This window comes from Ammospiza nelsoni, chromosome 2, assembly GCF_027579445.1.
Source record: "Ammospiza nelsoni isolate bAmmNel1 chromosome 2, bAmmNel1.pri, whole genome shotgun sequence".
Taxonomy (NCBI): Eukaryota; Metazoa; Chordata; class Aves; order Passeriformes; family Passerellidae; genus Ammospiza; species Ammospiza nelsoni.
The window spans coordinates 13512616-13528624 of record NC_080634.1 but is presented as its reverse complement, the minus strand read 5'-3'; the positions used below and the strand labels follow the sequence as shown (position 1 = coordinate 13528624).

General features: G+C 34.9%; 1 protein-coding gene across 1 annotated transcript in view; it reads right to left on the bottom strand.

Annotated features, from left to right (window-relative positions):
* NCAM2 (neural cell adhesion molecule 2) overlaps positions 1-16009 on the bottom strand; it is a 272795-nt gene that overhangs the window by 147512 nt on the left and 109274 nt on the right. The window lies entirely within an intron of this gene.

The window sequence follows — 16009 nt, the reverse complement described above, 5'->3', positions numbered from 1 at the left end:
TTCACCAAAAGGAACCAAGTTTGCAATTCTAAAATCATGTAATAAGAACAACAGATGGAGCCCTACTCATCAGAGGACCCCCCCCGACTGACCACAGGCAGCTTAGTCCTGGCCAACAAGAACAAAGAAAGCATTTGAAGGATATTTTTCCTATAAAACTCTTTTGAATAATAGGCCACATCTTTAGCTGATGCAAATAAGTATTTTAACATTAATGAGAAACCTCCTTGGAAATTATGTAATAAATATTTAAAATGCAAACAAGAAGATTGAATTTCTAATTATGCTGTTTCCCTGTTGTCATAAAACTAAGTAGTTTGAGTGCAAGACACATGATAAAGCTTTTGATCTTTGGATAAATGTCACAAACATTTCTTAGACATAAAGTACTCCATTATAGCAAAGAAAGGTTTTATTTCACATGTGAGGATTTTCTTCCATATATGCTATGGTCTTTCAAAATCTATGGAATCAAAAAGGAACCACGATACTTAAGAGTTTGATCTGCCACTGAAGCTTAATGTTGGAAAATACAAGTCCTACTGTTAAGTATCCATTCCTGTAATATTCAAAAGCTAAAAATAAAATTATTTGGCAGCTAGTTAAAAGTTACTTCATACATTATTCTTCATGATTTTGAAAATGAGCTTCTATATGTCGAAAAATTATTTTCAAGATAACTGTGTGTGTTTGGGTATGAAACAAATATACTTTTTTTGTACCAAATCACATTTGAATGTTTATTTAGAGATAAACTTTCAGTACCTTTAAACTACAGGATAGAGAGAAGTTTTAAAAATGCATTAGACCTGATAGAAGATAGATCTTACTTGACTTTGGGATGCAATTTAAATGCCTAATAAATTGCTTCATCAACTTTTTTAGCTATTGAAGCATTACTGCTGTCTTTAACATTAGCAATTAACTACGATAATACTTCATTTAGGAAAACAGAACAGCAACCCAGGAAACAGACACCACAAAAAAGAAATTGGTTGCAACATTTTGCCGCTGTTTAACTGAAATTTCAATAGAAATTTCACAGAAAGTACTCAACATGAAGTCCGATTACTTGTTAAAACTAAGTAAAATTCGGCAGAATTCTTTCCTTATATCTTAACAAGATATATCTTATCTTATCTTATAATTCTTTCCTATATCTTAAACAAGATTTCTGCTGATGTGTTTTTGATATATGCAGCTAAGATACCACTAGAAAAACTGGGAACTGCTAAATGGTTAAAGAGCTGCTAAAATATCACAGAATCACAGAATGGCCTGGGCTGGAAGATGCCATAAAGATCACCTAGTTCCAACTCCTCTGCCATGGGCACCTTCCACTAGACCAGGTTGCCCAAAGCCCCATCCAACCTGGCCTTGATATAAATTCTGGAACTCATCCCAATTCTGGCCCTATGATTAAGTGATTCCTCCTGAGTTCAAATTTTAACAGCATCATTTATATTGTGTGGGAATACTCACACCAGTTTAGATATTGAATTGCACACAGATAAGTGCCTATCAGAAAACAGCCAATCATCTCTGTATTTTAAGAAATGGATGACTTGGCCCCACTTGTGAGGATGTTAATTACAATTCTTAAAATATAGTGCTCAATGTTCCAAATACCTTTCATCAAAGGATCCAGAAGTTGTGCTAAAAATTACCTAAACCATGGACATGATAGGCCTTGAAGAAGATGTAGAATCAAGACAATTTCAAGCTTCTCAACAACTACATTTTCAGTTTAGTTTTGGCCAAACAGAGCAGTCCAATGGAAAACCTTTTAGCTTTTGCTCCAAATATCTTCACTGAAGAAATATACTTGAAAAGAGATAAATGTTTGCAAAGTTTTATGTGGCTTTTGTGGAAAGGAGATGAAACTTCAAAACTTAAATATTAAAAATAGGCAAAGACTTGACAATATTATCACTAGGTATTGGAAGTATTATGGATCACAAAAAACCACTTAAAAACCTAGTTAATCTATCTTAAAGGAGCAACTGCCTATTGAGGTATTATAAAAAACTTAAAATATTGCTGTTAATACAGTGAAAGTATTCTCTTTCACTTGTGCAAAAAAGTCAGAGCAGCCTCATGAGACCTGTCTGGATTATAAAAACTTATAAAGTCTCTGGCATATTCTTTCTGTTTCAAAAAATTAAAAGTTCAAGGAAATGCTTATAAATAAGTGACACTGCCAGAGATCATAGGAAATCAGACTGGCTTTTCAAGCTCTTTTTTTTAACCCTTAAACTCTTTGATCTTTAAATGCTATTGTATGGGTACTAGCAAGTTCGCATCTTTAATTATCTTGATTTAGGAAACTAATTTTCTCTCAAAGGATTCATTTGAAAAACCTTCTAATTGAGAACCAACAGGGTTGCAATTACTATGAAATTAGACAAATGTATAAACAATCTAATGTACCAGACAATTCTGAGTTTTTAAAAATCAATCCTTTCATGATACTATATACATATTTATTAAGGCTGCCATAATCCCCAATTAAATCTTTTATGGGTCAAGTTAGAGCTGACTTAGAGATTCTTAGTACTTTCTGCATTTAAGCCCCAAGTAAACACTAAATTTCAGACTAAAACCCATATAACCGGTCAGGTCAGGTCAGAATTCTGTAGGAAATTGCACTTTGTTGATTTTTTCTACTTCCACTGGAAGTGCTGGCACTTTGGCACCCAAAGGACTGTTTGAAACCTTCAGTTCTAAAATCCCCCATAACATCATAGAATCATAGAATGGCCTGTGTTGGAAGGGACCTCAAAGATTTTCTCTGTCCAGCCCTCAGTCTGGGAAAGAGACACTTTCCACCAGTCTGGGTTGCTCAGAGCTCCAGGATGGGGCAGCCACAGCTGCTCTGGGCAACCTGTGCCAGGGCCTCATTATAGGGAGGAATTTCTTCCCAATATCTAATAGGGAGGAATTTCTTCCTAATATCTAATCTAAACCACCTCTCTGATAGTTTAAAGCTATTCCTCCCTGTCCTGTCACTCCATGCCATTTTAAATAGTCTCTCTCCATCTTTCCTGTGGGCTGCCTTTAGGTACTGGCTGAAATTAGGTTACCCCAAAGCCTTCTCTATTCCAGTCAGAACAATCCCATTTCTCTCAGCTTTTCCTCCCAGCAGAGCTGCTCCATCCCTCTGATGCCCTCGGTGCCTCCTCTGGGCTGGCTGCAGCAGGTCCCTGTCCTTGCTGTGCTGGGAGCCCAGAGCTGGATGCAGCCCTGCAGGTGGGGGCTCAGCAGAGACAAATCATAAGGCAATGGCTCATTTTTCACAGATATTACATACCACCTTCCCAGAACATAAGCCTCTAACATATTATCCCTATGCTTTTCTCACATCCCTTAATTAAACCCTCTTTTTTTTAGAAAGGTGACTATCCTGCTGCATATTTCCAAGAAATCCAAGTATCTCTGATTTTTTGTATGACCTGGAAGTGTTCAAGGCCAGGTTGGATGGGACTCGATCAGCCTGGTCTAGTGAAAAATGTTGGAATGAGATGTATTGGTTAGGTCCATTCCAGCCCAGACTATTTTATAAGTCTGTTTTTAGTGTCAGGTCTGGCTGAAATTGGCCATGGAATTATATACTTATTAAGAAAAATAACAGAAAAAAGTAGTTGAATGAGCCTAATTTTCTAGGTGTGCAACTTCATGCAATTCAATTATATTTAAATATTTTTTCAGCCACTGAAAATATAAAGACATACTGGTGGCAAAGAAACCTCTCAAAATAATAGCTATAGCAATACTTTTTTTTTTTTTTTTTTTTTTTTTTTTTTTTTTTTTTTTTTGTTCTGCCCTCATGAGAACCTACTTGGAGTACTGCATCCAGGTCTAGGGTCCTTAGTGTAAGCTGGAGGTAGGTATGGATAATAGAATTGAATTCCTCCTGGCAAAGACCTGGACATGCTGGTGACTTCATAGACACTTTCACCTCCCCTTCCTGAGTACAGGATTTGTAAGCCTTAGGAGCTAGGTAGAAAATTATTAAAAAGTGATTAATACTAGGAAGATTTTTTTATATAATAAATTTGAAGGCTTCCTTCCATTCATTAGACCTAATAGACAGTTAAATTCAATGCGACTAACAACAAATTCTTAGAGTCATTTATATGTTACTCTCCCTTTTGCCCATAACAGGATTTTCAGTCTCAGCACTCCAAGGGATTTGAATATGGACCTCTCATTTTAAAAGCTAACATCTCTACCTGAAAGCTACAGGGCAATTTGTGGTGGAGTGCTCTCAGTTTCTCCCCAGAGGATATTTGCTCTGCATAAATATTTAAGCATTTACTGAACAGGAAGTAGAAGCCAGGTGTTCTCTCTTTTACATGAGAATTTTAACATACTGCAGAGCCATTCTCAGCTTCAGGCTGAAATCTGTAGGCAGAGTCCATCTCTCTATATATGATTACTTTGGTCAGATATGGTATGACATCCTGTTACAACTTCAGGAAAAATGTAGTGTTTTATGTTAAAACACTCCAATGTTTTCATCTATTAAAGAGAAGAAATACTACAAAAGGATTTTACAAAAGTCTTCATTAAATCAGTATCCTAGCACACCTTCTATATAATTCTTGAGAAACAAATAAGTCAGGCAGGATGAGATATGGAAGATAGGGGAATTAATTATTCCTTTATGGAATAGAAATAGCAATAGCTTTGTTGTAAGATTCTGTAAGGGTTCAACCTTTCCATGCCACAGCAAATTGAACATATTTATTCCACTGATATAATTAGTATTTTGACTTACTTGTTTTATGGAACTTTATTTTATGAGGCCAGTGGGCAGACACTTTATTGCTCTCTGACCAACCCTGAGATCAGTGCTGTGTTTTTTTGTACAACAGCTCTTTCTGAGCATGTCCCTCTGACAAGAGGAGGGGAACAAATTCCCACTGCATGCTGTATGAAAAATCACTGAAACCAGCTGTAGGACCTGAGGGTCATATGAGCCAGCAAAGCTCTCCAAAAATGCAGCGGAATCAGAGACAGAAAAAAACCCCAAAACTTGGAATATTTGCAGAAAAAATATAATTACTTTCTCCTTTTCTGATAATCTCTATTACCTAAGATAGTAAAAGAGATGAATTATAAAAAAACCCAATGAACTTAGGTTGAATTTTAAAAAGTACTTGGATTGCTATTAGTTAATGAAAACAAAACCTGAAGACCACAATTATTTTATTCATAGTAGTATAGTAGTAGCGCTATAGTGCTCTATAAACACTGTGGGTACCATCTACCATATTTAAATTAGTCTTTTTAAGCAGTATTGCACATGAAATATTGACTGCAGAGGGGATAAACACTCTTGGAGACAATGCATTGTATCCTAAAACAAATATCTAAAATGCATCAGCTGATTAACAACTTCATAGTGCCCTTTCCATTTTTATTTAATTAGTTGCAAAAGGAACTTAACAGGAATAGGCTAATATCTCCTTAGAATCATTATACCAAGATACTTGATATATATTTGTACTGTCTAATTTAATATATATTTCCTATATATTGTATGTATGTGTACGTGTATTTGACTTGAATATCAATTATGCATTGACGATAGACATGTATTTGATATATCTTTCTGAGATAGCTTGAAAGGTTTGAATTTATGGAAGTGCTGAATATCCAACATTTGGAAATGTTTCTTTATATTTTGATGAAACATGCAAAATCCTTGGTTGGATTAGAAAATAAAGTTCAATTCACCACTGAATATATTAGGAATAAAATAATAGTTTATAAGTGCCCATTTTCACGTTTGGCATTTTCATCTCTCACGTGTTACATGTTGCCTGGCTATCTTCCTTTACCATATCATTAATACAGTCCCCTTTACTAAAATTACTTTGGCTAATCCTTAGCTTTTGGCACATGTTCATGGGTTCAGCAAAATCTGGAATATTTCTGCTACTTAACAAGTTGTACCTTTATATGTAACTCAGTACTGAGTTCCTCACATCTCCTCTGCCATATGGTTTACACAAAGGGTAAGGTTCAGCAGCTTGAGCAAGAGAGGCCAACACTTGGAATATTAAAACTCCTCATTCAATCCAGTCTAAGGAAAAAAACAGCTTTTGCTATATATAAAGCCAGAAACCCAGGAGTCCTTATCTAATATGATACATGAGAATTAAAACTTGAGATAGCATAACATAATATAAAACTGTTTTCTAAAGTATAAAGAAGATTCTCTTAGATTTTTAAGCATATTTTTTAAATGAATAATTATTTTGCCTACTGAACTTACATATTAACAAATACTCTCTAGTTTTACTTAGCTGACCTAATCCATTATGATAGACCATGATATTTTTTTTCTTTCCAGATCATTACCAGAGGAAATACAGGAGAGTTAAATGGTTGTTTTTGAAATTTGGATACATTATGTGTTAACTGTTGACATTAAGTATTTGCCTGTATTTGTGTATAAATATACAGATATACATAGATATATATACACATACACACACACACACACACACATATATATATATATATATATATACAGACTCTTTTATATACAGACTCATTTAAAAGACTGTATTTTCCAAATGTTACTTATGGCAATGACTGGGAGTAAAACTTCAGCTTCTCTCCTGACTTAACAGAAAACTGATTCAAGGAAGTTATGATGGAAAATAGTTTCACAAATGGCTGATTGTTGGTTGTGCCAACAATCTGAGTTAAGAAACTAAAGGGAGGGAGAAGAGAGAAGGGAATACAGCCATGTACAAAGACCTAAAGATGTTTCTGTTTCAAATATATGAATGAACTTATATGTGAACTGTCCCTGAAAAATATTTATCAAGAAGAAAAAAAGTTTATGAGAGAGATAGAAAAAACATTCCTTGCCAAAATCAGAGAACACAGCATTACAATTTAACATCCATAGTTTCCTCCACCTGAGACTGACCAACCCCAACAAGGAGTTTGAGCTCTGCACAAGTTAGTCAGTGTTAACATGGCTAACACACGTAGTGCGTTGCTCCTGTGAGCAGAAAATGCATCTTCCACACTCTTCTCTACCCTAAAGAGGTCATTCAACTGCAAAATCTCTCCAATATTATCAGATTAGCTTGAAGAATGTATTCCAGACAAAGAACTCCATGAAAAAAAAAATATTAATTGATCCAGGATATAAATATAACTACTTTGGTGTTCAATTATAAACACATCTTGACATTATTTATTTGAACTAAGCATAATGGAAACAAAAATGCATAAATACAAATTCATCTAAGCTAGTTTAATTGGAGGTATAAAATGAAGGAAAGATGTGGTCTTTGATTTCAAATAAACAAGTTATAACTTCCAGATTACTATAGTAAAATATAGTCTAGAATAAATTAATTTCCTTGAATCCTAATTTTATTACAAAAATACTCTCCTAAAATGACCGTATTTTAGTTTTATTTCATATTTAATCTTCTGGAAAAATCCAAAATAAATAAAACAGCTAGTTTGCTGACTTCACATAGTATCACTCACTTGAACTAGTGTCAGGTGCACATTTTTAATTACATAAATTTGCATTAGTCACATGTTAAGCATCAACTAATAAAATCTAGATAAGGACTAAGCAGAAATAATATTCTAAGTAAATGTCCTGAAAAAAACAGATGTTTAACCAACCTTGGTTATCTGCATGAAAAAGCTGAATTGAAAGTGAAGTGACCGAGCTGAAAAGTGTTCATTTTCCATTCTATTTCCATCATATATTTATCATATCAAGAAAAACCCCTTATTTTCAACATAAAGTACATGCTGGGAGAAAATACAATATGTACTTCCCTGATTATGACATTTTACTAGAGCACCAGTACTTTAGAAAAAGTAGCACAAGCCAGAAGACTCATCTCATTAAGCCAATTCATTTTTCCCTTACAACACAAACCAAGATATTTAATCTGTATTTATGCAGACTAAATCAGGCCTGAAGACTGGAGGTTCAAAGAACTGAAACTATTTACACTGTTTAGATTTGCAAGCCATACTAGTATTAGAAAATGAAAAAGCCAAATCAGATTCTGAAGACTGATTATCATTTTTGACTTTTGTAGGAGTACATGCAACACAATTTGCTCAGAATATTATTTCTACAAAAAGACAAACCAAACCAAACCAAAACAAACAAACAAACCCCCCAAAACATAGGAAACCTAGAGAAATATAATGCTAAGTAAGTTCAATGTAACAGTTATTGCATAAAAGCAAGCCCTATACGGTAGATAATTTCAAATTAGGAGATAAATTTGTTGTCCATACTAAAACATTCACTGCAGAATGCTTTGGTAAAACTGGAAATCAAGAATGGTGCCAAGGGATGCTCAAGGTAGTTGTCAGAGTGTCTCCTTGTAAAAAAAATGTTAAATAAAAAATGTATATAGCTCTTGACAGAAAGCTTCATATTAAAGTTGCTCATCTAAAACTTGGAGGGGGAGGACTGTAATCCTCTCTCCTTCAAACTGGAAACCCTCAGTACTCTGACTTCCAAGTGATAAATTTCAGTGATATCTTAGAAACTCTCTGGTATTTCTGCATCTTGATTACCTACAGTAAATCTAGATCACAATTACAAAAACAGTGAAGAAGGAATAGTCAGATGCCTTGCTCTGGGTCTTCCTTGCCAAAGGGTACAAGGAGAGATGATAAAAAGTTCCTGTGTTGATTAACATCTGCACATTTATAAACTTCATGAGATAAGTTTGTGTGTGGATTTGCTGTGTGCATCACTGAGCACTGGAATTGCTCTGTTAAGTATTTATGGTCAGCTCATTAAAATAGGACAAAATTAACTGAAAAATCTTCTCTGTCCATCTCACCAGCAGAATTCCAGAAGTAGATGGTCTTTGAGAGAGATGGGGTACAAAATGCAAAAGAGGGATATGCAATGACTGCACAACTTAAAGAATTCAAGCTGCAAGCAGAAAAGAATCTCTCTGTAGCATTCCAGTGATAGAGCAAACATCTATTTACAGTAAAGGGCATCTCTTAATCTTTCATTGAAAGGAAAAAAAAAAAAAAAGAAAAAAAAGAAAAAAATATACTCCAATTTCATTCCTGAATTGATTGAGGATGACAAGGGATTTATTAAATTGTGGAACACTTGGTGGTACCTTGACAGTTGTCACTTGCATTTCTTAGTGGTACCTCCCATCTAGTCTGAACTCCAGAGAAGTGTCCTCACTTCCACTATGAATTTGAAGATCTCACAATCAACATTATCCAATTAGAGTGTCAGCACAAAGATTATAGCAACTTCTCAGCCTTCACAGGAACAGGCTTGGAAGCATTTTTCAACATTTCAAGAAGGCATGAGAGAAACAACTCAAAAACCAATTCCCTAAATGACACTGAGAGGAGGAAGGATAAACTCAGTATGCATCAAGTGTAGAAACTGGTGACAGATAAATTAATTTCCTGGCTCAGCTAGAATTCTCAAATCACCTTAGGAGAGCTGTAAATAATTTCTACAGTGCCCTTTATCCAGAAAGAACTCGGTATACAGGAAAATAACCAGGAAGTTTGACTTTTTCAAGCTGCTTCTAGAAATAGCTTTCATCAAAAAGGGCATTCTCACTGACACAATTAACTAGACTATAACTGTAAGTAAATCAGTAGCAGACAGATTACCAGAGACACCAGGCTATGTTCTGCACAGGATTGCAGCTCTTTTATTGGTAGAAGTCCTGTGGATGACACTTCAAAAATTTGAAGGCAATCTTTTATTACAAAACCAAAGATATCTCACTAGGCCAGTGATGGCTCTTTAACCAAACCAAAAGGTAAATTAAATATCTTTTGGTCCATGAAGTGAATTAGAAAGGTAGAAGATGTCTGTCATGGTGAGGCAGAGTTACAGGAACAGCAGGCCCTGTTAAGACAAGAGAAATCCCCACAATTTCTATTTTAATGAAACCATTATTCAGGAACTCTCTCAGGGGGAAGATATATAGTGATTAAATCAATCCAGAACTCAAGCCATGGGGTAGAGCACTGAGGAATTCTAGGTTAGAAATTTATCCCAGAAAAGAAAAAACCTTTTATTTTTCTTTTCTTTTTTTTTTCTTTGTGTTGTTGGAAGACACCAGTTGGAGGAACCCAGTTCATCAAGCTTCCATTATATGGCTATATTACTGAGACATTCATTTTCTTTTTTTTTTTCCTGTTGGTCTCCTGGCTCTTTTGATATGTGTGCTTGTATTATTTGAAACCTGTCACAGTGTCTATCATGATAAAACTTTCAAGGAAAGGTACAAAACCCTGTCTCAGTGCTGAACTCCCTGGGAAAAGAGTTGGAAAGGAATTAATCTCTTCAGCTGCAAAATCCACTTCCAGAGAACTGGCTGCTAATAACTCTGAAGAGGTAATTTATTTTAATAACATGTCCCACAGCCTGATATTAAAAATAACTGAAATTTCACATTTCTCTCACACAAGTAGCTCAGGAAAACTGAAATCCTGGAAGATACTTGAATCTAATAGGCTCAGGCTCCAAATGTAAGGGATAAGGAACAAAAAAAAGCACGTGTTGATGGGTAATAGGTATATTCATGCATGGTAGGAATGTACATGTGACTATTTTTTTTTTTTAATCCAGGTATTTGAAATATGTATGAATTTATGTTTTAGATGTGGCATTTCAGAAGTATACAGTGTTATTCTTCTGGACAAAGGCAAAGAATGGAATATTGTATCAGCTAGCAAAGTTTTTAGAGCCTATTTTTAGTGAGCTGTTCTTTTAAAGAAGATTGGCTTGTGCACAGGAGAGAGGAAGAAGGAAATTGTGCTATCAGAAGGTTGGGATTTGCTGATATTATATTCCATTACCTTGGGAATGACCATGCTAAAATCTTCACTGACCTTTCTGAAGAAGCATGGATGCCTCCAGAAAGCCAAATGGAATCAGATGATTCTTGCTGGCATCATCCTCACTCCAAGTGACTCCCCAGTTGTCACTGCACTTTGCAGTACAAACACCAAACCCCTAAAGGGACTCTTCCTATGTGACAAATTTGAAAGCAGAGCCCAAGTTCAAGCATGCTTGAAATCCCAAACTTTGTTCTGCAATACTCATAATGACAGCAAGGCATGGCTCCAAGAGTTTTAGGAAAAGAAAGGGCAGGGTAACACATGGATTAGTCACACCTGTGCATATTTTGGGTTATCTTCAGCAGAGTACAGCTCTAGGTGACATTTACTTATAAATCTGAAAGTGCAAATAAACAATTCTGAAACAAAGAACAGCTAAATCTAAATGCTAAAGATAAGAAAAGACATTAAACAACTTAATCTTTCTAATTTCATATTACTGCTGCTCATTGCAACACTGTTCAGAGTTTTCACAGATTTAATTTAGATCATGTTCTTGAATACGTGATGAAAACATAATCGAAAATATTAGATTTTGCTTGTTAATTAAATATTTTTAATTTAATTTCCTAGAGTAACATGAAAACACACTTACATTCTGCAATCATAAATGCTAAAATGATTGATGACTGTCTCTATAAATTGTGTCTATAAAATCTAAAATTATAGAGAGGAATACTTCAAAGGATTGTTTATTAAGTTTCTCTGATTTAACAGGCAAGTTATATCAACTGCTTTTCAATATGTTCACTATATGCAAGCAGCTCTTAAATTTACTGCATTTTCAGCTAGTGAATCAAGTGTATTTCCCTACAGAAATGAGACAAAGGCTGCTTCTGGAATTTATTCAGCTTGCGCTTTTTTTCCCCTCTTAAATGAAAAATCAATAAACAGGCTCTATATTATTAACAAAGATTCATTTGCCAGATTATTGCCAAACACATACCATTAATCCTGCCTTTGTACTTAATAGATCAGTAAATATTAATATTGCATTTTGGTTCAGATTAAAAAAAATAAATCTGAAGATAGTTTCTAATACAGGACAGGATTCCTCTCTTGATGAGAAATTCTCTCTTCTCTCATTAGAGACATGGGAGAAAGAAAATGAGAAATTATTATCAGCTATTTGATTTAGCCATCAAAAATTCTGTACAGATATGTGTTGAGTGCTGTATTTTGTTTCCTTTGAAGTTTATCTGAATATCTTTCCTTCTACTCAGGCCTAATCCCAACCAGTTTTTCCTTACATCAATTTATTCTACCCATTTATTCTCCTGATATCAGCATCCACCTCTTCCTCCACTCCTGGACTATGTTTAGATTGCTGTTCAAGTGCAGGTTCCTCCCCACCTTTCTCCTGTTTACAGCCAAAGCCCTTGCTGCCAATGTTATTTCTTTTCACTCTCAGCCTAAATTGAGCTTTAGCTTTCCTTTCAGCAACACTGAATAGTCAGGCCATGTTTTAATGTTCCTCTTTTGCAGCCTTTTCATTATGTGTTCTGGTTTTGACCAGTATTTTTGGAACAATGTAAATAAATTTCTACCACAGCAGCTTCTCCTATCTGTCCCCTAGTTTCTCCTCATAGATCTGAATTGCAACAGCTCACAAAATAATCAGACAGAGAATATTTTTTGCCTGCAAAATACATCCATATCAAGAACTCCTCTAGAAATATGCATTTCAGGGATATTTATTCTATGTATTCTGGGGCAATCTAGAAAGCCGCATAAAATAAATCTGTTTCTTATTGTTTTCCTCCAGATAGTTTATAGTAGTACTTTAAGTTTCTAAGCAAGGAATGAAGACTCAAATAAAACACAGACATACACAGATACTTATATGAAACTTGTATGCTAAACATTTTCAAAGAAAGTCTGTCCCAAAATGGTTTTGGCCCAATAACAAATCACAAAGGAAATGTGTCTGTTTCCAGGGATGGTCATTATATTCCTAGGACACAGTGAGAAATACCAATTTTCCTCTACATTATGTCATTTTCCTCTTAAAAAAAAAAAAAAAAAAGGAAATTCACAACATCTTTCAATATTTCTCAGGCACTGTACAAAAGATAATTTGTTCACAGTGAGGGGCCCAGAACAGGATACAGGATTCAAGGTGTGGCCTCACCAGTGCCAAGTACAGGGGGATGATCCCTGGTCCTGCTGGCCACACTGTTGCTCATACAAAAAAATAGCTGTTTTTATATTAGTAGTTTGTATATGCATATTCTGATATAAATATATTAATACTAAATAGTAAGAAGGATATTTTTAACAGTCTTTCCAGTTTTTTAACTTAGTGAATTCACTAATACACAGACCTATGAAGTTGTGCACCTGATAGTGAACAACAGTAAAACAATGCGGCATTTATATTTTTCTGATGATAAAATGAAACCATATTAAAACAGTAGGGACATATTCTTAAGACAACTGATTGAATCAGCAAAAAAATGTTACGATGGCATTCACTATTCATCACTGGGATCCCCTTCCCACATGTTATATGTGTTTTGAAGTTCTATATTGTAAATGACTCATTCAAATGTGATAAAGAGACTTCCACAATCCCTTTCCTCCATTTACATTTAGGTCTGTTCCACATGTATAGAACTTAAACATATTTCCCCCTTCCTAATCCAAAATATCTCTATTAAATTTTTTAGCTTTAAAAGCTGATACCATAAGTAGAACTTGTCATGAATAAGTGCCTTACTGACAGACTGTCTGAAGGAGTATTCAGGATTTTGGATTAATTAAGTACAGAAGAGTATTTCATCAGCCTGACACTGTGCATATTAGTCCCACATCACCCACTGAGAAACAAATTAAATTCATGAACAAGTACCTCTCTACTTTTTTTTTGCTGCAGTACTTCAAGATATTTGAACTTTTTGCAAACCCCCAAGAGATATAACTGAGTAAAAAATTGGAGAAATTGCAAAGCATTGTTTGTTGCTTCCTCATGAGCTCATCAAACTTTACTTTTCAGGACTACTACTGGTCTTGTCAGGGCTCTCAGCACAGCAGTGTCAGGCCTTTGAAATGAGAAGGAACAACAACTCCAGGAATAATGGTTGAGACCTGCAGTGCCACTCTCTTTTCCTTTGTGCAGGAACATCCTAAAGCAGCCTCCCCCATTTCTCTTGTTACAACAAAACCAACTCAGCACTGCTATAGAGAAAGAAACTAGGAATTTATCAAAAATATTAAAAAGATAAATTTAAATATAAAAAATAAAATAAGATTTAAGACTTGAACATTTATCACTTCTCTCAAGGCCAGGTTTTTCCTGTGTACTCAAATGCTTCATGTGTCAATGCATAACTGTTGAGCAATACAGGGGCAATGGAGCTACAAATATTTCAAGCAATGGATGAAATCCAGACTAAGTGGGAACAAGTCCCATTTCCAAAGAACTGATTCCATCAAAAGGCCAGATTTTGCAAGAACTCTAATTTTTCAGTCTCTTAGATGTATTACAGTACAGAATCTGTGCAAACCTTCACTGAATCTGACATAAATGAAACAACGTTTTAAAACCTGATTTTCTTTATTGATGGCAGGAGCTCAATAAAAGTAGTTCCAATTCATTGGCTACACTATAGAAAGGGTTGGCACCAGGTATTAAGGGTACACAGGCATTTAGATGTGTGCCTACATGTATTTTAATATGTGCCTACATATACATAGATATTTAGAATATTTGCCTTCTACTTGAAAATTTTATCCGTTTCCCCAGCATCCAAGAACATTCAGAACTGTCTCCTATGTTGGTAAAAACATTTTGCTTTGTGTAAAAAATAAAATATTGCTTTCAGAATAATGACTTTTAATACCTTTAGGAACTTTTTTCTTTTTTTTCCACTCAAATAACAGCAATGAAGAAAATTTAGCCACTCCATCCACAGGCAAATTTTGCATTCACTTCAATTCTATTCATTAGTTCTATTTTGAAAGCTGCCATAACCATTATTCTGAAATTTGACTTAGGTGTGCTCTTTATGAAGAGCCTCAGAAGACTGACCACACCAATGAACAGTAGTTTCTGTCACAGGAGTGAGTTACAATATTATGTAACTTCAGAGATTGACCCTCATTCCCCAGTAAATAATTGCTATTGATGGCATCCTAGCTTCACAAGAACAAAATATGCTACTTTTTTGAAAGAACAAAAAAATGAAACTGCTCAGTAAACTGAGAAGCCTTCATAGTCGTTTAACAGTTTAATTAGTGAAGGTGTAGCCTTTTTTTTCTGAATTTCTGTTCTCATGCTAGAATAAATATTTTTTCTGTCTGTTCAACAATTCTGTTTTTTTCCACTCATATGAATTAGGGAACATACAGGAAACAGTGCATTACACACAGGAATAATAACCACAATTCTACAGCTATTTCTCTTTGAAGATTTTGTACAAACAGCACAGACTGAGATTATTATGACCTTTAATTACAAAATAAATATTCTGTAGGGAATATAGGCACAAATAAAAAACTTCCCAGTAACAGCAACATGTGCCACACTGAAGAAGCTGCTCCTGAGCTACAGAAATCAGAACTATCTATTACAGAACTGCAGAGCCCTGGTAAAACAGGAATATTTTCTAGTGTTTGGTCCATTGGTGAACTTCAGCCCAAAGAGAGCATGTGTTGATTTTAAAATATGGCAATAGGGACTACAGAACAATTAACTTCTCATTATTCTTTAGTACTTAAATTTCCTCAACTCAATTATTCTGGAATAATTGCTTTTTAAAATTTTGCTTTTATTTCTTGATTATATCTGAATATAATTCCGAGCATTATTCCAAGTGTTCTGTCACTGGCTGTTATCTTTTCAAGTGAATTTCCTTCTACAGTATTTTGTTTACCATTAATTCACTCTCTCACTGCCCTGTTTTGAACATGCATTATGTGATCACCCATGATCACACTTTCAGCTTGAAGCAACTTTTCCCTCTCAGCATCACGCCTTTGACATGCAGAAGTGAAAGAAAGGGAGTCAGAATAAAAGACCATTGCTACTGCTGTGGTCCAAGTTGTTGGCTACACTGTAGTGAAACAGGGCTGCTCCTGTGACCAATGTGGCATCTCTCAG